Below are 9,328 nucleotides of genomic sequence, written 5' to 3'. Positions count from 1 at the left end.
TGATATGTTTGGGTTAAATGTTAACAGTCATAATTCTAGTTACTATCTCAAAATATTGTCATAGCACTAACCAAGTTTCACCTCTTCAAGAAGATTTATAAAAAGGACTTTTGGATAAATACCAGTTTCTGAACTGGGTAAGGATTCTAATAGAAAACCTCATGACTTCACAAAGGTTAACAAAAGACTGAATGAACTGGTGAATATGCTTATAACTTTGATGGTTTCTGTCTGAAAAATTACTGATTTGAATCTGTGTTTTCCAAGTGTAAGAAAAAAAAAAAAACCTTCCTCTCACACTAATTATGACAGTAATTTGGTAAAATTATACTTTAGAAACAAATTGAAACATTTATCTTTTCTCTCTATCTGAACCCTCCAGAGATTGGGAGCTCTTAGTTTCCAGTAACTTTATCAGATAAAAGTTCAGTCTGAGACTCTAAAAAGTCTGAGCAAAGCAAAAAAGTCTATGATCAATTTTGGTTACATAAGTCATCAGGCCAAGTTTATTGAGACCAGACCTATATTACAAACCAGTCTTAGTTTGGTTATATTTGGTAAAAATGACAGTGATTTTAGGGAGAAAAAGATATTTCAATGAATGTTAAATTTCAGCTTGTTAATGGAGTTCTGTATCTACTAAGACTCATTTCCTGTATATTTCTTTGCTGTTAGGGTATATTAATGTAAAATTTAATTGAATTATTAAAGGACACTCTAGGGTTGTTTCTGAAGCTTATCTCAGTAATCTGTCTTTTGGATGAAGATCAGACGCTTCACACGTGACCTGCAATCAAGACTGAAAGAAGACATAATTTAAGGAACTGTCTCCAACCTGGAAGGACCTTTCTATCAGGTACTCTTCACCAGCTCATGCACAGTGAAACTGAAGGGAAACTGACTCTCCAGTTAACTCCCACTTCCAAAGACCCCTAAGCTGGACTGGTCTACAGAGGGGCCTGCTGACCTCAAACACACCTTAAAACAAAGCACAAACAGAGGAAACTATAATACATGAGGATGAGAAGAAAGCAACATCACAAGTAGACTGCTTGCCCAAGATGCTGATCTGACTTTTACAATCATTTACCATGTATTCTTGATTTCTTGGACCTAAGACTATCAATCACATGTTTTCTATCATGGACACGATTCTATGCCAGTTTAAAACTCAATCCAATTGTTGGGTTGTGGCCAAATACCTGTGCCTAGTACTTCTGCGTTACCTTGGTGGATTTCTGTTCTCTAGGGCTGATTGGATACCCCCTAGGAAATTTATTTTAGATGAGTGTTCAGTCCTGTTCTATCTATTCATTATTTTACTAGATGAGATCCTCTCACATGGCCAATTAATAATACCTGCTCTGATGCTGTCCATAGATTTATGTTTTCTCTTAGGGTCATTCAAACTCAAGCAGAGTGACAAGCTAAGTCTCAGTAGAAAAAATTAACCTTTCATCTACTAAAAGGAAAACTCTCACAATTATAGGGTGGATCTACATGGTTTACGGGAATGGTTAAATCACACTAAAAATTATCAACCTGGTAATTATGAGACAAGGCTGGGTGCTTTTTGAACTATGCCTATTATTACTCTTAGAGAGAGTGATTGGTATGGAACTCAGTGGATTTGTGACACTAATTTATGGCCTGACATCTACAGGGATGGATACAAAGGTGTAGCCTGGGATTCCCATGAATTAAAGGTCATACATGTTAACAAATTAGAGGTAACCCCAACCAATCTACCATTGGAATGATCCCAGTGGGTCAAAGATTTGTATTCTACTGGCATGACCATTTAGCAGCTTGTGTTGTGTGTGTGCCCTTTCAATGAGGTTGGAGAATGTAATTGACCATATCAAAGCCTTAACAACTTTCATAAGCTTTAAATGCTAGTAACCTGGCTATGAGCCTATTGAATTCTGAGATCTCTATGATGAGAAAGGCAGTGCTACACAACTGCAAGGCCCTTGACACCTTACAGCACTTGGGGAAGATACCTGTGCTATAATTCAAAGTGAATGCTATATTTTCATACTTGATAAATACTTTAATGTAACACATTTCATAAGCCACATGAAAAAACATTTCTGCTTTAAGTGACCCATTCCCTAGTCTTGATGATTTTTAAAGAAAAAAAAAATTGGTTTGGTGTGGGAGTCTCATGGCTAAAATATTTACTTTTAATTCTACTAATGTTATTCACTATACCATTTGTATTTTGCTTATTTCACAAGATTATTATTTCTTAAATTACCAAGTGTATGACTGAGCCTCCAATGAAAATGATGACTAGACTTGAAGCAGTTGATCTAATGTATAGCTCAATAAATGATCAATGATTGTAATAGTGTAACTCTAGGTATGAAAACATGCAATGAGAGGGAATACTTTCCTGGACCATAACTAGAAGACAGGTGTCTGGAGATCTTTGACTATTAAGACCTAGTCCAGTAGTAGCACATTGACTGTCTTATCAGCAAAAACCTTCTTCAGAACTGGGAATGAGCCTCCCCAGCAACATGGGACAAAATGGTCATGAAATGCCCCCCAAAGTATGGTCGGATTTATGACCACAAGGGGGCTGTGTCAACTACAAATTGGCACTTACCAAGAGCACTGCCAATGACTGAACAACAAAGGCATTTGCCATCTGCATCTACAGAGACTGAACCCCATGCTGCTATACCTGTTGACCTTCAACAATCCCTGAGGGAGTTCAGGGTGGAGTGAGGCACTCTGTGCTCCAGGGAATCTGGTGGGACAGGTCTTCAGATAGTCAGATGTTTTTAGGAACAGATTTTATGATCTCAATCCTTGCATCTCCTCATATCTAGAGAAGCACTAAATCCCTTCATAGTGACCTCAGATCCTTATGACTCACAAAAACCTTTTGTAAAATGAGTGCTTCATGGCATAGAACTCCCTTCACCAAAACCTTATATATTGACTTTTCCCCACTGCCCCTTTGGAGCAGTCTCTGAGAGCTATCTGAGATGCTGCCTCCTGGGCTTCAGTCCTCAGTTTGCCCCAGATAAAACTTAACTCACAACTCTCAAGTTGTACATCTTTTTTTCATTGACAATAGCTATTTTAAGTCCTAATACATGATGCTGTCAAAGTGCTTCACTCAATATGTCAGCAAATTTGGAAAACTCTGCAATGCCCACAGGACTGGAAAAAGTCAGTTTTCATTCCAATCCCAAAGAAAGGCAATGCCAAAGAATGTTCAAACTACTGCCCATTGCATTCATCTCACCACTAGCAAAGTAATGCTCAAAATCCTCCAAGCCAGGTTTCAACAGTATATGATGTACAGAGTACAACTTTCAGATGTTCAAGCTGGATTTAGAAAAGGCAGAGGAACCAGGGATCAATTTCCAACATCTGTTGGATCAGAGAAAAAGCAAGAGAGTTCCAGAAAAACATCTACTTATGCTTTATTGACTCCACTAAAGCTTTTGACTGTGTGGATCACAACAAACTGTGGAAAACTGTTAAAGAGATGGGAATACCAGACTGCCTTACCTGCCTCCTGAGAAATCTGTATGTAGGTCAAGAAGCAACATTTAAAACTGGACATGGAAAAACAGACTGATTCCAAATCGTGAAAGGAGTACATCAAGGCTGTATATTGTCACCCTGCTTATTGAACTTCTATGCAGAGTACATCATGCGAAATGCTGGGCTGGATGAAGTGCAAGCTGGAATCAAGATTGCCGGGAGAAATATCACTAACCTCAGATGTGCAGATGACACCACCCTTATGGCAGAAAGTGAAGAAGAACTAAAAAGCCTCTTGATAAAAGTGAAAGACGAGAGTGAAAATGTTGGCTTAAAGCTCAACATTCAGAAAACTAAGATCATGACATCCAGTCGCATTACTTCATGGCAAATAGATGGGGAAACAATGGAAACAGTTTAGAGATTTTATTCGTCTGGGCTCCAAAATCACTGCAGATGGTGACTGCAGCCATGAAATTAAAAAATGCTTGCTCCTTGGAAGAAAAGCTATGACCAAACTAGACAGCATATTAAAAAGCAGAGAGATTACTTTGCCAACAAACGTCCGTCAAGTCAAAGCTATGGATTTTCTAGTAGTCGTGTATGGATGTGAGAGTTGGACTATAAAGATAGCTGAGTGCCAAAGAACTGAGGCTTTTGAACTGTGGTGTTGGAGAAGACTGTGAGAGTCCCTTGGACAGCAAGGAGAGCCAACCAGTCCATCCTAAAGGAAATCAGTCCTGAATATTCATTGGAAGGACTGATGCTGAAGCTCCAATACTTTAGCCACCTGATGCAAAGAACTGACTCATTGGAAAAGACCCTGATGCTGGGAAAGATTGAAGGTGGGGAGAGAGGGGGACAACAGAGGATGAGATGGTTGGATGGCATCACCAACTCAATGGACATGAGTTTGAGTAAGCTCCAGGAGTTTGTGATGGACAGGAAGGCCCAGAGTGCTGCAGTCCATGGGGTCACAAAGAGTTTGACACAACTGAGTGACTGAACTGAACTCAATTTCATAGGCTAATGTGATGGACAGGGAAAGCTGGTGTGCTGCAGTCCACGGGGTCTGAATGAACTGAACTGAATGAGTAGGAGGAGTATTCCAGCTATTTTGGGGAAGGGTGGGGATTTCTAGGAATTGGGCCACTGCTCACTTTTTGTCTTTCTGGTGGCCTTGGAACTGTCATGGTGCCCGTGTGTATGTCATTGACCATGCTGATGTGTTACAACAAGCTTATACTGAGGCTCAAGGTCGACTGAAAGTCAACATATCCACCATCTTGAATCTAGTTGGTTTTTAATCAGTTTATGTCATGTTCTTGGGCTCTGTCATTCTTTTAAAGGTTGTGCCCTGCCCCCTACCCTCCTGTTTCAAAATCAGTTCTCAAACCTTTTTCTCAATCTTCAGTTCTTAACTGGGAATTGGAGATAAGGGTGGTGGGGTTGACTGTAAAGAGAAGCTTTCAGCATCTTCTGGACTTATTGGAAAAGTAGGAATTCTTCCTCCTCCCAGGAAACACTTTCTTAAAGTCCTCCCTTTCCCTCCTCCCCCACCCTTTCTCCCACAACTTCCCCTACAGCAATTCAGGCTACAATTGTTAGAGCACAATAAGGCTGAAGCCAGAGAAGGGTCATGCAAAGGCTGTGCTAGATGCATACAATTAGAATATCTACATGGGAGGCAGAGTCAGGGAATGTGAATGTATAAAAAAAATCTCCAGGTAATTCTTATTTGCAAGCTATAGTGGAAGACATTGTACCACACCATTAAAAGGTTGGCAGCAAAGTAGAAAGTCAATTAAATATTTAGTTTAATGAAAATAATTGTTGGAAATATGATTACTGAATTAAAAGCAAAATCCAAAGCCAAATCTTAAAAAAGAACATTTATATAATAAATTGACTTGCCTGGTGGCTCAGAGGGTAAGGAGTCTGCCTGTAATGCAGGAGACCTGGGATTGATCCCTGGTTTGGGAAGATCCCCTGGAGAAGGAAATGGTAACCCACTCCAGTATTCTTGCCTGGAAAATCCCATGGATGCAGAAGTTTTATGACCCTAGATTACATTAGTAAAGATGAGAATTTGTGGATGTAAATGTAAAACAAGACAACCAAAAATAAAGCCTATTAATTCTTAAATGGGTGATATAAAATATTACTCATTTGCTCTTCATTTTGACAACCAAAGAAGCATGGTTTAAGGGTTACATCTAATGAACTTAAAGGCAATCACTACTAGAATTAAGAACCATGTTTCAAATTATCACCAAAGAAAAGAAAACAATGCAAGTGAGAAGAAAATGTAGAAAATATAGCAAATGAGCCAAAAACAGAGTATGAAAAAGATTCCAGAAATAGGAGCAAATGCATCAATTCTTATGCTAATTGTAAATGGTTTACACTCTGTAATAAAGTCTTCCTCAGACTAGGCTAAAAACAAAATATGATTATGTGCTGCTTATAAAAGACAAGCTGAAATGCAGTTACACATGGTTAAATTAAAAGGGTTAATGAACACATCAATCAAGAGTGGGCAAAATAAAGTAAACAAGTGGGACCCGATTAAACTTAAAAGCTGTGACCAACCTACATAGCATATTACAAAGCAGAGAGACTACTTTGCCAACAAAGGTCCATCTAGTCAAAGCTATGGTTTTTCCAGTGGTCATGTATGGATGTGAGAGTTGGACTATAAAGAAAGCTGAGTGCCAAAGAATTGATGCTTTTGCACTGTGATGTTGAAGAAGATTCTGGAATGTTCCTTGGACCACAAGGAGATCCAACCAGTCAATCCTAAAGGAAATCAGTCCTGAATATGCATTGCAAGGACTGATGCTGAAGCTGAAACTCCAATGCTTTGGCCACCTGATGCAAAGAACTGACTCATTGGAAAACAGCCTGATGCTGGGAAAGATCAAAGGCAGGAGGAGAAGGGGACAACAGAGGATGAGATGGTTGGATGGCATCACCAACTCAATGGACATGAGTTTGAGTAGGCTCCGGGAGTTGGTGATGGACAGGGAGGCCTGGTGTGCTGCAGTCCATGGGGTCGCAAAGAGTCGGACATGACTGAGCAACTGAACTGAATCCCATTAGTTGGAACTGTGTATCCAGAAGCCAGCCTATTCCATTCCACACAACAGAGCCTAGGGGGCTCATGGGCTGTCAGCTGTACAGTGACATTTACCTACAGGGTCCTTCTGATGTATTGGCACATGGAGCCAGAAAACGGTGAGTCTCCCCCTCCCCTCCACTTTCAGTAGTTCCTACATTGTCACATCAGCCACGTCAATGTTCCATGGAAGTCCTGAGGAGGACAACAGCAGCATCTCATTGCTCACCCACAATCAGACATATCTTGCAGTAAGGCCAGTGTTGCTGCTCCATCTACAAACAGATTTACTCCCTGAGACAAGGAAGTAAATGTAAGACATCTAACAGGCACAACACAGGTGAGATGATGACCAGAAAGCAAAATACAAGCAGTAAGCACATTCTAAGATAAACCACACCTGCCTGTGAATTTTGTCCTCGTCTGGAATACAGTTCAGAAAACTCAACTGTTCAATGATACAAGAACATGTCTAAAATCACACATACAGTGGTCACCTAGTTCTACGTTGGATGCATAAACCACAACTACTCCATTTTGACTTTCAAAATGATTCCCTTCCTCAATGGCCAAAGCAAATGTACAATGCATATCTGAACAATGACAGAACGGTTGCTCTGGTCAGTAAAATTTATGTGAAACTGTGTGTAAACCAGAATGACTTCCCCCACCCAATATGTGCAGATTTTTCAATCAGTTCCCCTTTGATGTCACATCTTCCAAATCAGAAAGCAGTGATGATCAAAATACCCATCCCTTGATGCTGGGGTGCTGGCTCCTACCCCAGGTTACCCCAGGTTCAGATTATGTCCCTCAGTGCGAGGTCTCCTCTGTATTTCGCTAGTTATTCATGTTGCAAGAAAATTAATCAAATCTCATGAGGAGGCTCAGAGGTATGTTGATGAGGAAACACTTTATTTTTATCACTGAGAGCCAACATATTATCACTTATACCCAATTGTCACACAAGCATGTACATGTGCTTTTAGCAGAAGACTTAAAGCAATGTTGCACTTCATGAGCAGTTATACTCTGTGACAATTTCACTAGACCACTTTCTTTCCAGAACATCAGGCCAAATTATTCTTAACACAATAACCTTCATAGACACAGACCTCAATTAACAGAAGTAGAATTTAACATCCACTAAAATATAATATTCAGAGAAGGTAATGGCAACCCACTCCAGGACTCTTGCCTGGAAAATCCCGTGGACAGAGGAGCCTGGTAGGCTGCAGTCAATGGCTTTGCAAAGCGTCAGATACGACTGAACGAGTTCACTTTCATTTTTTACTTTCCTGCATTGGAGAAGGAAATGGCAACCCACTCCAGCGGTCTTACCTGGAGAATCCCAGGGACGGCAGAGCCTGGTGGGCTGCCGTCTATGGGGTCACACAGAGTCAAACACGACTGAAGCGACTTAGCAGCAACAGCAGCAAAATATAATATTGCTCTAAAATTACCCTCATCTCCACCAAACAGCCAAATCAAGACTAATTTTCAAAATAAGTCTGGTCAACTGATCATATATGCGCCTCCAAAATGGACAGAGGAGCCTGGTGGGCTACAGTCCATGGGGTCAGAAAGAGTGAGACACGACTAAGTGACTAACACACAGGCATTAGGCCTGCATAATTCCCATGTTACTTTTAGGTAGGGCCTCCCTAAATGGCTCAGATGGTAAATAATTTGCCCATAACACAGGAGTTCCCTGGGTCAGGAAGATTCTCTGGAAAAGGGAATGGCAACTCACTCCAGTATTCTTGCCTGGAGATAAATGGAAAGAGGAGCCTGGTGGGCCACAGTCATGGGGTCACAAAGAGTCAGACACAACTGAGTGACTAAGCACACAGGACACAAAGTGGCTGTGGTGGAACTCTTCAGAAGTCTCAGACCAAATTCCCCAAAAGCCTCTCAAAGCCAGGAAAGCCATGCCAAAACCTGCTCTCACGCTCCACCTCAGTGAACTTCTCTCTTCTAGAGGTCCCCAAAATATCACAATTCCTGCACATGACAGGAGACAGTCTTTCCCATTCATCTGCTAAGGCTGCTCAGAACCCAAGAGTGTCCAGTATCTGGAGGGACCAGGCAGAGAGAAAGAAAAAGCGTCAATTCTACCCACAGGTGTAGTTTACCAAAGTGCTATAAATCAAAACCAACTTGAGGGGAAAGGCTTCCTTAATCTGAAAAACACAGATCAAAACCAGCAATATTCTAGACAAAACTAGTAAAAGTTATAACCATATTCACCAGTTCACTCAGTAACCAACCCTTTTGTTAGTTTTTTATGAAGCCATTAGGTCTTCCATTAAGATTCTTTAAGTTCTTAGCCAGTTTAGAAATATTAATACAACTTTAAATTTATCAGAGGCCTGTCATTATCAAAAGGTCCTTCCTATTAATCTTCTTGAAGGTGAAGCACTTTTTGCAAAAGCATCAGATAAAACAACAATTGTCTATAAAAGACAAAAGACGTAAAAAGACAAGCCTAAGCACCTGATTACAATGTAAGCAATAAAAAAAACTTGGCTACAATAACTAGATTTATAACCAATGACATTGTGCAGGAGACAGAGATCAAGACCATCCCCAAGAAAAAGAAATGCAGAAAAGCAAAATGGCTGTCTGAGGAGGCCTTACAAATAGCTATGAAAAGAAGAGAAGTGAAAAGCAAAGGAGAAAAGGAAAGATATATCCATTTGA

Source organism: Bos grunniens, chromosome X (assembly GCF_055505025.1).
Source record: "Bos grunniens cultivar Pamir isolate PY7600 chromosome X, Bosgru_T2T1.0, whole genome shotgun sequence".
Lineage (NCBI taxonomy): Eukaryota > Metazoa > Chordata > Mammalia > Artiodactyla > Bovidae > Bos > Bos grunniens.
This window is presented reverse-complemented; position numbering follows the sequence as displayed.